Raw genomic sequence first — 15,863 nt, 5'->3', positions numbered from 1 at the left:
GAAATATATACGAAAGATCCACTGGCACTGTCCGGCTGGGCAGCTGACATGGAGACCCTTAGAAGGTGTTTCCCAAAGGGTGGTCCTGGATCAGCAGCTCCGGCCCCACCTGGGAACTTGTTAGAAGTGCTAGGTCTCTGGCCTCACCCCAGGCTCTTTGAATTAGAAATTCTAGGGATGGGTCCCAATAGTCCACGGTTTTAACAGGACTTCAGCTGTTTCTGATACTGATTTTGAGAACATTGCCCCCGGGGCCCCCATCCCTCCTCCACGTGGGGGGTGGGGTTGCTCTAATAGCGGGCTTTGAAAAAGCCAAGAGATCCAGGCTACATATATGCCTGATGACAGGAAGCACAGGGGGCATAGAAACCTTGAAAGATGAGGGCAACTGTTCAGAAGCCACTAATGACAAAATGGAATGGGTTGGAAGTACGGAGAAGAGGTACGTGACGTTGCAATGGGGTTGTTTTCAAGTTGGTGGAGAGCTTTCATTTGGACCAGAGGTGTCATGAGGATTCCGAGTCCTCGGGAAACCAAAGAAGATGAGAAGGTCTTTGATTGTGGCAATAGAGGAGGGGATCCTTCACGGGAAGGGTTAAGTCCTGGAACAGGCTTTAGGTGTGGAGGGTATGATTTAAATTCAGGCTCTTCCACCAGACACTTAGCTTGTGAAAGAAGGGCATGGCGAGGTTTCTCTCATCAAGGAGCTTATAAACTTTTTGAGCCTTCAAGACTTAAATAAATCCAGTGGAGTATAAAAAGACAGTAGGACAGAGCGCTGAATTGAAAGGACCTTGGGTCACAGTATGCGGTGGAGACTGTAAGTGCCGTGGGCAGTCGAGGGACGGAGAAGCTGGCTTTGTGTCATTCCTCCTCCTCACCGAGGATGAAACTGTCAGCCTGGCATCCTCTCCCAGGTCTGATGGCAAGGTATCAGACAACTTGGCTGCAAGAAGAGCTTTTCTTGCTCTCTCCTGAGTTTGCTAAGGTTTGTCGAGACGAGCTAGGTCAAAGTGAAGCTGTGAATTCTTAGACTTGGTGCGCTTGGAGGAGTATTAAGATTTTTGTTTGCATGAGAAACTTGGAGGAGAAATTACACTTTACCCTGGGCAGCTTAAACGGAAAAAGACTCAAGGTTTGGAGTATTTGTTTCGGGCTGACTCCATGCACGGGGAGGACGTGAATGAGCCTGCCTGGGGTGCCTCGGTTTTGTAGGATGAAGAATGCAAATTACTGATTTTTTTTTTTTTCGTTGGTGGAGGACTTGAGCCAGATGGGGAATGAGCAGAGACAAGAAAACCCTGCAGACGAACACAGCCTTTCCATTGCTTTTTCTCTCTTTGCATCGTGCTGCTTTCTCACTTGGGTACATAATCGGGGTACTAAATCAAGAGACACTGTTACAGATGGGTATAAATGCCATTTAAGTGCAAGGGAGAAATAATAAAAATATCCTGATAGCCAAGGAGAAGCCAGAACTTTGGAACCTAAAGCAAGGCACTAAGTTGACATGTGATGTTTTTAGTCCCTGTTTGATTGGCTTTTCTACCACAAGCTGTGGTCTGCAGGTGTCAGGAGAGCTCCCTTCCTTTCTGCGTGATGGGGTGACTTGGTGTATTAGGGGACAGGATTCTTCTTTCCCATCAGATCAAGTTCAGGCCTTGAGTGGTGTTTTCCCTGAAGAGATGGCCTGTGTTTGCTGGTCTGAGGGCCCAGCAGTCAGAAGGAAGGATTGTCTCTTGCTTCAGGGTACTGAAGACGGCTCTGCTTATTGACAGAGACCCAGTTGAAATGACCCCCCACCCAAAGTGGAACAGCAAACTAATCGACATCTCCATGTTAGACCCAGTATGCACAGGCTGTTTCCTCTACCTGGAGACTCGATATCTGGCCACCTTCCACCCATCTGACTTCCCGGCTTTACTCTTACTTTTCTAAGAGGCTTCCTGGGCACCTCTTCCAAAGCGAAGCGCCCCATTAAGATTGTCAGTCATGATTATTTTTCCTTCATTGTTTGTTTTTTATGCTACAGGTGATTGAACCCAGGGACACTCTACCCCTGAGCTATATCCCCAGCCCTTTTTATTTTGGAATAGGGCCTAAGTTGCCAGCTGGTCTCACACTTTCAATCTGCTGCCTCAGCCTCCCGAGTTGCTGGGGTCACAGGTGTGCACCACCGCACTCCACCCTGTTCTCCGTATTTCATGCATACTGTAAAAACTATATGCTTTAACTCTTTAAGGTCTGTATCTCTTGTCACAAGGAGACCCAAAGGGCAGGGTCCTTATCTATTTTGTTCATTATTATTGCTCCCCAGACAAACATAGAACTGGTAGACATCATAGCACTATTAGTAAGAGTTTGCCCAGCCAATGAGTTAATTCATAAGCAAGAACATGGTATTTGGATTCACTAGAAAAGTGATGATTAATTATACAAACAGCTGACCCCTGCTTCAACCCTTCTGTCCCAAATTTTCTTTTTTTTTTTTTTTTGAGATATACTTGACAATGTTTTACTAATTCCAAATTTAAGATTGGATATTATTCACTTTTGTGTATATGATCTGTTTTTTTTCCCCCTCCTGGAAATATGGCTTCTTGTACCCATGATGCTAAATGGCATCTCCCACCTGTGTTCAATACACATTCATGACTTTGAAAGGAAAAACCTGACTGGTGCTTGTGGGTGATTTATACAGAAGCAGACAGATCCTAGTGTGACACTTAAATTCTGTGTTTTTCATCACTCCCTGAAGCTACTAATGTAAATTCCTGTCCCTCAACTATGCTTCTCAAGGGTACATAAGTCAAAATAGCTTGATACTGGCCTGGGAGCAGCTGTTCCTGAGTCCGCCTCAAAGAGGGGTGGTGGGGCAAGGACTCCAGGTGCAGAAAATATATTCATGATTAGCCTAGGAATAGGTCTTTTCATTAAAAGCCACAAACCTTGCACAGTTCCTTTTCCAGACGGGCCTTGGTGTACCACCTCTGTGTGTGACTGTCATCCTAGGGCAGGGGTGGGAAGGCAGACAGACGGCCAACTGGAAAATTTCAGAGCCCCGAAAACATTCAGTGTGTGAAACACTGCAAATCTGTGGTCTGTACCAAATAAGTGTGCCCCACGCCCCCTGCCCCCCCATGCTCTCATCCCCTGAGCTTCCTGTCCCATGCCTGTCCTTTCTCTTCTGCCTGGCACCCAGCACATTTGGGTGCTTCAGGGAGGGCTGACTGTTGGTGCTTGGCCAGAGCTGGCTATTACAGTCTGGCTCCAAGCTCCGTAACAGGCTTGTGACCACTAATAACACTTGGCACTCCCTTCGAGCCCGTCTCCTCAGGAACTGTGAGTGCTTTGCGAAAGTGATCTTATTGTTCGTCCCCCAAACCCAACGAGGTATGGAAATGGTAAAAGGGGATAGTCCTCGCTCCCGTTTGCAGAGAGCAAAATCAAGTGACTTATTTTGGGGTTTTGATTGTCGTTATTTTTGCAGGGCTGGGGATGGAACCCAGGGCCTTCCCTGTGCATCTAGGCAAGCCCTCTACCACGGAGCTACACCCCAGCCCTAAGGGGTTTATTTTGATGACGTTTTGCAAGTTTGCATCTCATCCAGGATTGCAGGATTGTGTGTGAAGTCTCCCAAAATTGCCTCCAATTTTATGGAACAGGGTGGGGAAGGGAAAAAAAAAAAGATGGCTGTGCCTTCTTGTGTCTCCTGGGGCAAGCACAAAAATACTGGTTTTTTTGGTTTTGATTTTAGGAATACTGGAAAAGGGTTGTTGGTGAATGCCCATTTAGTCTAATGGATCAGCGAACCTCATTTGTTGAGATAAGGTGTGATTTGATGATGAATTTACCTGTTTCTCTTTGGTCTGTTCCATGCCAGGTGTCTCTCATCCCTCTGTGAACACAAGGAAGACCACGTCGGAGCTTGGAGACCTCCAGCTTCCCTGGGGAGGCTCCATGCTGGAGAACAGGCCAAGGCTCCCTGGGAACAGTGCGCAGTGAATGTTGTAAGTTAATAAGGACAGCAGCCTCTGCAGGGGCCTGCCTGCGGAGGATTTGTGAATCACCGCTGCAGCTGAGCCAGGGTGATGAAGGGGTATTAGCAGGAGGCTAGGTGATCATCCAATTAATTCCTTTGCTGACTTTTTTTTTTTTTTAGGAGGTTCTGTTTGTATTTGTCGTGAACTTGCCTTTCTCTCGGTTTCTGTGCAGCTCTGCTCGTTATCTCCTTCTAGAATAAAAGTAGAATACAATGATTCTTTCATTGTGGGAACGCCCTGCCTACTGGTACAGCCAGATAGGATCAAAGTCGCCTCCTTAGACTGAGTTATGGCAGTTCTTTTAGGTTGATGAATAGGCCGAGGCTTAGCAGCAACCAGGATTTCCAACCAACCATAATTCTAGGTTTCATATGAAGTTTTGGCCTGAAGAGGTGTTTTTTTTTTTTTTTTTTTTTTTTCTTTTCCTTCTGGCTTTGAACATCTTGAGGTGTGCAAAGATGAGCAGTTCTGTTGGGTGCTTCTCTTATTCATAATTAGTTGATTTCCTGGATTTCATCAAGTTACTGGGTTTCAGATTTTGAGATTAGTAAATAAGTACTGTGTGACAGCTGATGGCTCATGACAAGTTTTAATATTAAGTAATGCTGAGATGACCCAGGAGGAACTTCAAGGGGCTCACTTGCTACTTTGTTGCTACTTTTTGGAGATTTCAACTCATTGTGAGACTGTGTTGTTAAAAAAAAAAAAAAAATGTTTAGCAGAGTGTTGAGCAGGAAAGAATACCACTGCAGGAAACCCAGGATGGTCAGTGAACACCCTGACAGAGAGGAAATTATATTACCTTAAAATTTTAGAAGATGAAGGGCCAATTTCAACTTGGTTTTGGTGTGTTTGTATGCATACTTTTGTAATCTGTGTATTTTTAATATTATGTGCATATGTTTTTAATTTCTTAATGTAACCAGAATATCTTTTCAGTTCATCACCTATTGTTCAGTTGCCTAAAAGAGCTGGATGCAGCACGTATCAGGAAGTAAAAGTATGGTCATTGAGAAGTTCCCACTAGATGTTTTTATTTCATGGGTTTTTAAATATTAGTATTAAAATATGTATATGTATCCATATTTCCTCAGGGTTAAATAGCAATATGAAAATGAGGTTACTAAATTTTCCCCACGCCTCATAGTCGACATGCTGAAGTTTTAGTGTACGTCTGTTTCACGAGATGATCACCTTGGTTCCAAGGGGCAGATGGTCGTCCTGCCATCAGTGACCTTGGGCAAGAAGTCGCTAACCCCCCAGCAGTGGTGTTCTGTGAGTCTGTAGGTTGCTGTGTACTCCTGTTCATTTAGCAGCCACCATCTTGGCCTGCAGTCCCCATCAGGGGCAGAACTTCTTTACTTACCAGAAAAATCTCTCTCTACAACGGTTTCTATCCCTATCAAAAAATAATTTGTACTCCTATTGGATTGGGGTGTTAGGGTGTTTTACCAGAAATTCTTTGCAATCAGGTAATTGTTAGAATGGTGATTTATTTATTTATTTATTTATTTAAAAGGTGTCATTTTCCTGGAAAGCAAATATCTTGTGGAATAGTGCTCTAGGTTTCAGGTTCTGTTTTTCATATATTGATCTACCCATTTCACACATATATACTGAGGATTGAACTCAGGGATGTTCTATCACTGAGCTACATCCCCAGCTCTTAATTTTTTTTATTTTGAGACAGGGTTTTGCTAAATTGCCCATTCTAGCCTCAAACTTGTGATCCTCCTGCCTCAGCCTCCCAAGTAGTGGAATTGCAGGCGTGCACCACCCCAGCCTGCTCAGGCTCCATTTAAATGAGCAGTGCAGTTACTATAGTCAAGATAGTTTGTTTCAAATAGTGTGTGTGTGTGTGTGTGTGTGTGTGTGTGTGCATGTGTGTTTAAACCATTACTATGAAGCATTCATGCCAGACCTCAGACACTGAGGTTTTTAAAGCTCTGAAGTGTAAACTTTAGGATGCCACATGGCCGACTTGGTCATTTTAAAATCCTTCTGCAAGTGGAGTGTGTTGAGAGAGAGGAAAAAAATTCTAAGTCCTTACACTTGACTTTCTCTTCAAAACTGCATTGCTCGTGTTGAGAGGGAGGTTCCCAGTTTTCTTAGCAAATCTTGGTCCATTTTTACAACACTGTTTCTGTTTCACACTGGTTTTGGTGTCCCAGGTCCCCTGAGGCCTGTGCCGTGGAGTGGACTTATGATAGGGAAGGCAGGTGATTTTCAAAGAACCTGTGTTTACACGTGGACCGGGCATGGGTATATGAGTGTCATTCTCACAGCAGCTGTTGCAACGAGCGGCTCCATCCTGGTGTCCCTGCGGGTCACCACGGCTCATGCATTACCCTTACTCTGCCTAATTACCCAGCTCAAGAGGCTGTGTCTTATATGAGAGTGGCCGTGAGAACTGGAGTCGGAACGCCTGGGTTTCACGCATGACGCTGTAGTTTAGCTTAGAACCTTGGTCTCACTGTGGCCCCGGGGACCCATTCTATGCTGGGCAACATGAGGAAACTGAGGCCTGTCCCCATCTGCATAAAGTGACAGTCTCTGAGGCACCCTGCACCCTCATGTTGACATCTGTGACTCCTAAAAAATAACTTCATTTACAACTGCTGTTAATGTATTGACTACAGCCAGCCTTATAGAAATATATGTGTGTGTGTGTGTGTGTATATGTATATATATGTGTGTGTGTGTGTGTGTGTGTGTGTATATATATATATATATATATATATATATATATATATATAAAATATTATTAGATCTATGTCCATCAAAGTCTTTCTACAAGACCCTCAGGTACCATATGACCATTCAGAGGAATTCACCTGAGAGCTTTTGAAGAATCTACTTTAGGCTGTTGCAATTGAGGATCTTCCCTCATTAGTTATTTTGAAAACTGAACCACTTGTGTATGTATGTGTGCATGTGTGTATGTATGCGCATGTGCGTGCACGCTAGGGATGGAACCCAGGGCCTCACATGTGCTGGCCAGGTGCTCTGCCGCTGCCAGTCTTCCCCTGCCCAGGAGGTACTCTGGAACATAACTTTTCTAAATTGGCCTCTACCTTTGGTATATTTAGTGTATGACCAAGGAGACTGTGGTCTATGTTTATTGCCTAAGAGTCTGTTTCCCGAAGTAGGACTTCTCAGGTCACCTTCCTGGCCTATGTAAAGTGGCCTTTACCCCAGCCCTCCCCCTTCCTCTGGCCTGGTCTTTTTTTCCTCTTAAGCACTTTACATATCATATAGCCATGTGAGTCACCAGTCTCCCGAACTAGCAGGCTCTGTAAAAGCAAGGGTGTGTTTTGGGGTTTTGTTATTTTTTTAATTCCCTGGCAAGTCTTTGGCCCCTGAGGACCTGCTCTGCCTTCAGTAAATATTTGTTGCGTGATTGTCTAAGGATGGAGTTATTGTGTCCCTAGGCTTCTCCTGGGTAGCCCCAGCCATGAGGAAAAGGATCATAAACCCCTTTCTGAGCAGCACTAGTTGAATCTGGTAGCAGCTTAAGGATAGAGGTAGGCAGGGAGAGGCCAGTCTACTTTCTTTTCCTGTGAATTAGATGCTAAATTTCGGTCATGTGTGTAAGGAAATGTGGGGGAGGAAGCCATTTGCTTAAAAAAGAAAAAAAGTTTTATGGAACTATCAATAGAGTTTGGGGATTTTCTGGTACCTTTTTAAAAGCTCTGCACTGGGTGTATTTCCTGCCCGTTTCCACTTGAGTGGTTCATGGTCTCTTGTTTGCGTGCGGCCTGCCCTGGTGTTCTGTGGACAGTGGCACGTCTGTCCCTTAGGATGGTAGCAGTGCATCACTGTTTATAGTCCCGTTTATTCCTAAAGTGGGGCTGAGCCCCAAGTGCTGCATGGACCCAGGAACTGAGACCCTAGAGAAAGTGTCAGGATGACGTGCCAGTCCACTCCAGGGCACAACTCGGGATGAGCAAATAGCACTCAAGTGCAAATGACACCCGAGTCTGGTGGTGTGTGAGGGGACATTGACAAAGTCTTCTCGGTGAGGCAGAATCCCACGTTACTTTTGAGGACAGTGAGCATAAAGGTGTCTGGAATTTTGTGTGTTTGGGGATCCCCCACCCACACTTCAGAATGATTGACCCTGTGTGCAGGAGGCAGATGGTCCTGGGGAGACGGGCAGAGACGGCCTGGAGAATAGCCCAGGCCACCCTTCCCCTCCGCCTCCCCTTCCCCAGCCTCCCAGCCTCCCAGGAGTAGAAGGAAAATGCTCAGAATGGCCAAAAGTTGTGGAAGGGAAAGTTCGTGGCACTCCTGACCCATTTGTGTTCTGTGGGCACAAAAATGAGCTGCACCCTGGGGCAGCTGAGTAGCTCTCAGCACACGGTCCCTGTGTCCCCCTGAGGTTTAGAGTTCACCTCGTAAGTAAGTAACGTTTATTAAAGACCCTGTGCCTGGCATGCTCCATGCCACTGGGGATACAGTGGCGGGTCATCTGCGTGTCCTGTCCCGGGGTTGAACCCTAGGAGCGCTGCAGGGGGTTGTGCCCTGCGGCGGGGTCTGGAGTACTGCAGGGGTGACGGGTGAGATTCCTCAGAGGCAGGTTTTCAGGGATGATTTCAAAGCCTGCTGAGCTCAGAAATCGGGCCTCCTGCAGAGATGGGATTTCAACCCACTCCGCAGGCGGAAAACTGTCTTTGATTTGACTGCTGCTGTGTCTGGGTACATGAGACCTCGAACCGGAAATTTCTTTCCTTCAGAAGTTCTGTGGTTTTACCACTGACAGACACACATGGGGATTTGTAGGACAGGGGCTCTGTTTTCTTTAGGATTACTTTCTATCCTCTTGCACTTGTGTGTGTGGTACTGGGGATTGAACCTAGTGATTCTCTACCATTGAATGATATCCTCAGCTTTTTAGTTTCCATTTTCTTTTTTTTTTTTTAATTTTATTTTTGTGACACTGAGAATTAAACCAGATTTTTTTTCCAGTACTAGGAAACGAACTAAGAGGGGTCCTCTACCAGTGAGCTACACCAGCCTTTTTAATTTTTTATTTTGACACAGGGTCTCGTGAAGTTGCCCAGCTGGCCTGGACCTTGTGACCCTCCTGCCTCAGCCTCCTGAGTAGCTGGGATGACAGGCATGTGCCCCTGGACCTAATTTATGATTGTTTTATTTCTTCATGTGTAAAAGTTGAAGCCCAAACTGGGACCCTTTAATGAAAAGGCTGCACTTCTCAAGTGGAGCATCAGGAACTGGACCCTCCCAAGAAGGAAGGGCAGGAATGGTGGCGGGTGGTGGGTGGCGGGTGGTGGTTCTTCCTGGAATGGAAGTGTGAAGCCCTCAAGGGAGAGGGCCGCTAATTCCTGTGCTGGGGTCAGCTCACGGGTGCCTCTGTTCTGTGTCATAGGGTCACGAGGGCAGACATTTGCATCTAGTGCACCAGAGCACATCAGGAAGGTTCATCATCCCTCTAAAAGTTGTTTGTTCCTCCTCTGCTGACTTCGCAGGAAAGATCAGGCACAAATAGGAACTAAACATTGTTTAGCCATAGAGACGGAACCCATTGGTTCTCACAGGAAATAAATTCTCAGGACTAGTGCAAAGAGACAAATAGAAAATTTCGTGTTTTTAAAAACTATCCAGACTTTTTTGCCAGGCACAGTGGTGCACACCTGTAATCCCAGCGGCTCAGGAGGCTGAGACAGGAGGATCATGAGCTCAAAGCCAACCTCGGCAACAGTGAGGCACTAAGCAACTCAGTGAGACTCTGTCTCTAAATAAAATACAAAAAAATAGGGCTGGGGATGTGGCTCAGTGGTTGAGTGTCCCTGGTTCAACCCCCAGTATGCTCCCTGCCAAACTATCCAGATTTTTAATTTTTTTAAATGATCAATTTTTATACCAAATATCACTCAGTCACTCCCTCAACCTATATTTATTTTAAATTTCCAGTGGTACCATGTGACAGATTGCTACACAGTGGAGTCTCTGCTTAAAAGAATTAATGCATCTTCCCTCAGTCCTGAGGATTACGTTGACCTTTTGCAGACACCTGAATGAGTATATTACATAATTTAGCAAAAGTAATTTCTAACAAGTACAAAACACTTTATAGGTGAGGTAGCAGCTGTTTGAAAACTATTTTGGCGAAAGCTAGTTTTTCTAAACCATTCTTTTTCCCTACCTGAAACAATTCACTTCAGTAGCATTGCCCAGAACAGAAATGTAAATGAGACATAAATGGCAGTCTGTTTCCAGAATCTTTCATTTTGGAAACTCGGGCAAATTCTTGTGCTCATGCTGTTTGGACTCTTAACTCATTTCTACTTAAATTCCACTTAAATTCCACTTCTTTCCCAGTACGTTTATACACACGCTCTCAAGAAATGTCTTCCTTCTAGTCTGGAGTGGCTGGCACTGGGATGGGATTGGCTGGCGGTGCTGACAGGATCTGCTCCTGGACCCCCAACACCGGTACTAGGCTGTGGGTATTACCTATTTCCATCCAAACCTCAGCCAGTTTCCAACACCGGCACCCCTTACCTTGCACATCTAGAAATAAAAATGCCCTTGCTGAAAGAACTTCTAAAACGCTTTCGAGGTTGGCTTCCCATTTCATCTTGCTGCTTTTCTTCTTAAGCCTTTGTAACTTGCATAGAATTTAAAAAAAAAAAAAAATTTCTCCAGGGCTCAAATCCAGCACTGGGTTAGGTTGTCTTAATGCCTGGGGCTCCTGTGAGTTGCTGCCTGTTGTAAGTGTTGTGAACTTACCCTGCAGCACAGAGAGAACCGGGTGCCAAGATTATTATTGTTCTACCATGGCAGGCCCTAGTTTTCCAGACTCTTTCACCTTTTCTTTGTTCCCCAAGAAATGGGGATATAGGAGCAGGATGCCATTGGTGGAAAGGGGGCAGCTATTGCTTGTACAAATGGATGTTTTGTCCTTTAGCAATCTCAGGTGCTGCTCTACCTGTTTCTGGCTGTCACAGTTCTGCTTATGGAAAAGCTCCCCCTCCCCTCACCTGCTCCCTCCCCCTCCCAGACTAATAAGCAGCAGCCAATGGACACACAGTTTATCTGTGGGCTCACGTGATTTCATAGTCACTCAGCCTCTGTCTTAAGCTAGTTTGTGGCCCCTTCTCTGTGACCAACACCACATCTAGCCCAGGATACTATATCAGAGCCACCCCCTGGGTAACGTTACTCTGTCACTCCCTTTCAGGGACAGATTCACTGCCAACTGGTGTCTCATTGCTGTCACTGGAGTTTGCAATGCAGGTTCCCAGCTCTGCTGACGATCTATTTCTGGGCCTCAGCCGCGATGCCAGTTGTCCTAGCAACCCGACGGCTGGCACTTCCCAAAAGGCGAATGAGGGAGTGGCAGTGGGTGGCCTTGAGAGGGTCACGGGGAGAGGGCAGTCTCCTTGCTCAAAGAGGATTTTCCATCTCCCTCATCTGGGCAGGCTCCAGGGAGAGGCTGTCCCTGAGGATCACGGGCCACCTGGTCTGGCCCAGAGAGCATCCCACAGAGAATGACAGATTCCCCAGGGGATGGTCACCGCGGGATGTGGGGACGCCTGGCCGGGCTGCTGGGTGCTCTCAGAACATTCGATGCTGTCGTGTTTTTCTTGTGAATCGGGTTGACGTTCTGGCTTATCACCACTGGCATTCAGAGCTGGGGGTGCGAGTCGACGTTGGGGAGGTCTCGGAGGTCAGGAGAAGGCAGGTGAAGGGGAGCGCCCTGGCAGCCGGTCTTGGCTCCTCTTCCTGGCTCCAGGTCTGACCTGAAAGCAGCCGGTGTATCCAGAGCGCTCTTGCTGGGCTCTGTCATCGATCCCTGCGCCCAGCATGGGAGCGAACACTGCTCACCTTGTGCTGCTTTTTAAAAGCTCTCCTTCTGCCCAGATGCCACCCTGAATTGGCACTGAATTGGCAATGAATGACTAATTCCACCACTTTTTTGGTTTAGATCCAAAAGAGCATAGAAGTATTGAGGAATACATCTTAATGTCCCCAGCCTAGGTGGCCCTGTCTAGGTCTAGTCTAAAATGGGGCAGTCCAGTCAGGTGACATGGAATGTCTCTGGGGGTTTATCCCATAACCACTTCCTTGTGGAAGTCCCCAGGCAATGGAGCCAGCTGACATTCCCCCACGGGGATGCGTCTGTGTTGGCGGGGAGATGTCAAGGCGTTTTTCACAGACAGACCCAAAGTGGATCTTTGCAAGAGATGAGGAACAAGGATTACCTTTGGCAGGGAAGTCCCCAGAGCATTGGAGACCCACAGATGATGTGGAATACATATCGCCTTTCCCTTCATTAATAAGTTTTGTGGTCTCAGTATTTGTTATTTTCCCCACTGAATGACCGGACTTGGCCACGTGCAAGTGACTGTGGTTGGGGGTATGGAGTGGAGGGGCACCGTGGGGGTGGGGGGGGGCAGCGGGATGTTCTGAGCATCTGCAGCACCTATATGTACTTGATCAATTCTCGCCACCACCACCCCCAATAGCAGAAATGGGGCCAGTTCAGGAGACCTCAGCCTCCTGAACTGCTGGGATTAAAGGCATTCACCACTGTGCCTAGCTTTATGGTTCCTCCTTAAGGAAATTGGGTAGAGTGGGTGGTCACCCAGTTAGGTCTCATGAACTTCAGGCTTTTCACAATCTGGGTTTCTCAATATCCAATAGTTGGGAGCACACCTGCAGCAGAGGGAACCTGTTCCCTCTCCTCCCTGAGTTAGTCATTGTAGATGTCTGGGGGAGAGATGAATCAAAATATTAATAACTAAGCAGGCTGGGCGTGGTGGCACACACCTGAAATCCCAGTGGCTCTGGAGGCTGAGGCAGGAGGATCACAAGTTCAAAGCCAACCTCAACAAAAATGAGGTGCTGAGCAACTCAGTGAGACCCTGTCTCTAAATAAAATACAATATAGAGCTGGGATGTGACTCAGTGGTCATGTGCCCCCAAGTTCAATCCCTGGTACCCATAAAAGAAAACAACTAAGCAGAAGATGGGGACACCTTGGGCTTTGTCCACAGCACAGGCACCGGGCTAAGAATGGAAACCAAGGCTCTCTCCCCAACCCTACCCTATGAGACGCAGAGCAAGCTACTTTCTTCCTCTCTGGCTCTATTTCCTTGTCTTACAAAGGAAAATAATTTTCCCACCACTTTACAGCCTCAGATGTAAAGATATTAATCCAAATAAGCAGCTTTTGGAATAACATCTAGATTAAAATTCTAGACCTGCTGCTCATTAGCTGTGTGCTGTTGGAAAAATTGTCCAACTTCTCTGAGCCTTATTTACCTTATCTGTAAAATAGTGGTGAACAATCTGCCCTGAAAGATTGTTGAGAGAATGAAGTGAGATGTGGGCACTTATCCCAGAGATTGCTCCCTGGTAGCTGTGGCAGCTAGGATGCTGTTATGATGCTAAATTCCTCAAAAACAAAATGCACCGTGATGTGTTGCTGCAGCGAACTGTTGAAGCTGGCTGGTGTCGGCCGTGGAGACGTTTCCTGTGTAATAGGCTTCCAGGAACTGTCATTGACATTATGCTGTCAGTGAATGTGGTTCTGCGTCGAGGCCTTCTGCTTCTTCAACATACGCAACCATCCTGATAGCGAAGGTGATGATGCGTTTCAGTATATCCACATGTGCACGATGAGGACCTTGGAATTTTAGGTGAATTTTTAAATATTAGTCAAACTGAAAGGCACAGTGAATTTGGAAGATATGGTCTCATCTATAAAAAGCATAGGGAGATTCCCACGGGCTATTACTATGAGTTGCACTCTCAAAAAAAAAAAAAAAAAAAGCATTACAGTCTATGTTGGGTAGTTACTCTGTCTAGGTGGAGACAGGTAAAAAGTATCTGGTCTGATTCTTTGAAGTTGAATAAAGAAAATCCCAAAGATGGATATCTGCATCCTTCTGTCTTCTTTGAGCAGATATTTACAGAGCGTGGGTGGCAGGCCAGGCGTCCACAACAGCTGAAGGAACTTCCCAGCCCTGGGCAGAGAGATGGGAAGATAGACAACTCCTTTACTCACGGCCACTCTTCTGCCAGTGGTACCCACAGGATGCCATGGATACAAACCAGTGTGTGGCATCTTCTGGAATCAGGGCGGCCTTTGTCCTCAGACCTGAAGAATGAGTCGGTGCTAAGTAGAAAACCGGAAGTTCGTATCAGTTAGCATATACTGTGTAACAAGCCAATCCAATGTTTAGCAGTTTAAAACAATGAGCAGATTTCCTAGGATTCCTTGGGTCACCTGGGCTGTTGTGGTCTGGGCCAGCTTCTCTGGGCCTGGCTAATCTAGGATGGCCTCACTCACAGCTGTTGGAAGGATGGTTGGCCCAAGAGATGGGGAAGCTTCTGTTGGGAAGATTATGTAACTGTCTGCTGACCGTCTCCTGCCCTCTGGTCAGCCAGTGTGAGCTTCATCACCCTGTTGTCTCAGGGCCCCCAAGAGCACGAAGTAGGGCAGACCCCTGGGCACAGTGATTTTTCAGCTCTCTGCTTGCAAGACAGTTGCTGATTTCTCTTTGGCCACAGCCAATTGCCTAATGGACCTAATTCGAGGGGGTGGGGAATCTCCAGGTCCCGTCACGTGAAGGACAACCTGTGCAGAGCTCAGAGGGGAGAGGACGTGGCCCGTTGAAAAACTAGAAGTAGTTCAGGATGGCTGGAATAGAGCTTGGGATGAATGTCAAGAGAAGGGGCGGGTCACCAAGTGTCCGTTCAGTCAGCTCTCCTGAGGAGTTTGGAGTCCATCTGCAAGACAGGAGAGAAGTTGCTGAAGGATTTTAAGCAGGGTGTTGTCATGACCAATAAGACACAGAAATGTGGTGACACAGAAATGTGTTAGGCAAAAGCCTAACAGCACTTGTGAGCCTTGACCTTTTAGGGAAGCTTCCAGAGAGATGTCCCAGGGATGGCCAGGAGCAGACAGAGATGCTAGGACCGGGGGGCGGTTCAGAGCTGAGTGCTTTCCAAACAGCCTGACCAGATAAGAGGTCAGAGGCCCTCAAAGGTCCAGTAGAAGACTTGAAGGTGAGGTCATGAGCCTGTCCTATTGGAATCTGGGGGAGAACTTGGAGCAGGTTGGGGGGGCTCGGCCACGGCTGTCCGTGTTCATGACATTACCTTCCCGTGGATCCTCTCAGACTCCTGTGCGTTGTGGATTCTAACCAGTGCTGCCAAGGGCTGGTTCAAGGCCACTCTCGAAAACAAAGTCCCCTTGGAAATAGGCAGAGTCACCAGCAAGAGGCTCCTCCTCCTTCCAATGTGTCTTTCCTCTTGACCTCAAAACAGGTGGTGTCCCCTGGGGCCCTGACCGGTGCTCACCCATAAACTTCCAATTTTGACCTTTCAAAGTCTCACTCTTTAAAAGAAAAAAACTAAAATAGTTTCAATTCACAAAATTAGTGTGACCGAGAGTGAGATCTGTGGTTTTCACCAGTTCAGCTGGGGACCAGTTTGTTGTGCCTGAAACTGCATGATGTTGGTGGGAATATCAGGGTACTTTCAGCCCTGGGCTATAAATCACCTGCGGCAAGGGCTGTCTCTAGAGAGAGAAAAAAGGAAGGGGTGTCAAAATGTGCATTAAGAAGATGATAACTGGCCATGTTTTCTTGCTGATTTTTTTTTTTAATTAAAAAAAAAGGAGAAGGCCAGGTGTAGTGGCCCATGCCTGTAACCCCAGCGGCTCAGGAGGCTGAGGCAGGAGGATCATAAGTTCAAAGCCAGCCTCGGCAACAGCAAGGTACTAAGCAACTCAGTGAGACCCTGTCTCTAAATAAAATACAAAATAGGACTGGGAATGTGGCTCAG

The 15,863-nt window shown here is 46.8% G+C and overlaps 1 protein-coding gene across 10 annotated transcripts in view; it reads left to right on the top strand.

The window, feature by feature from the left end:
* Atxn1 (ataxin 1) overlaps positions 1–15,863 on the top strand; it is a 390,275-nt gene that overhangs the window by 232,533 nt on the left and 141,879 nt on the right. For all 10 annotated transcript variants that reach the window (XM_071613712.1, XM_027948164.3, XM_071613705.1 and 7 more), the window contains one exon: positions 3,884–4,010. The gene's annotated coding sequence lies outside the window, so the exon portion shown is untranslated. The remainder of the gene's footprint in view (positions 1–3,883; positions 4,011–15,863) is intronic.

The sequence above is a fragment of the Marmota flaviventris genome, chromosome 6, assembly GCF_047511675.1.
Source record: "Marmota flaviventris isolate mMarFla1 chromosome 6, mMarFla1.hap1, whole genome shotgun sequence".
NCBI classification, from domain to species: Eukaryota; Metazoa; Chordata; class Mammalia; order Rodentia; family Sciuridae; genus Marmota; species Marmota flaviventris.
The sequence above is the reverse complement of the archived record's forward strand: the minus strand, read 5'-3'. Positions and strand labels throughout refer to the sequence as shown.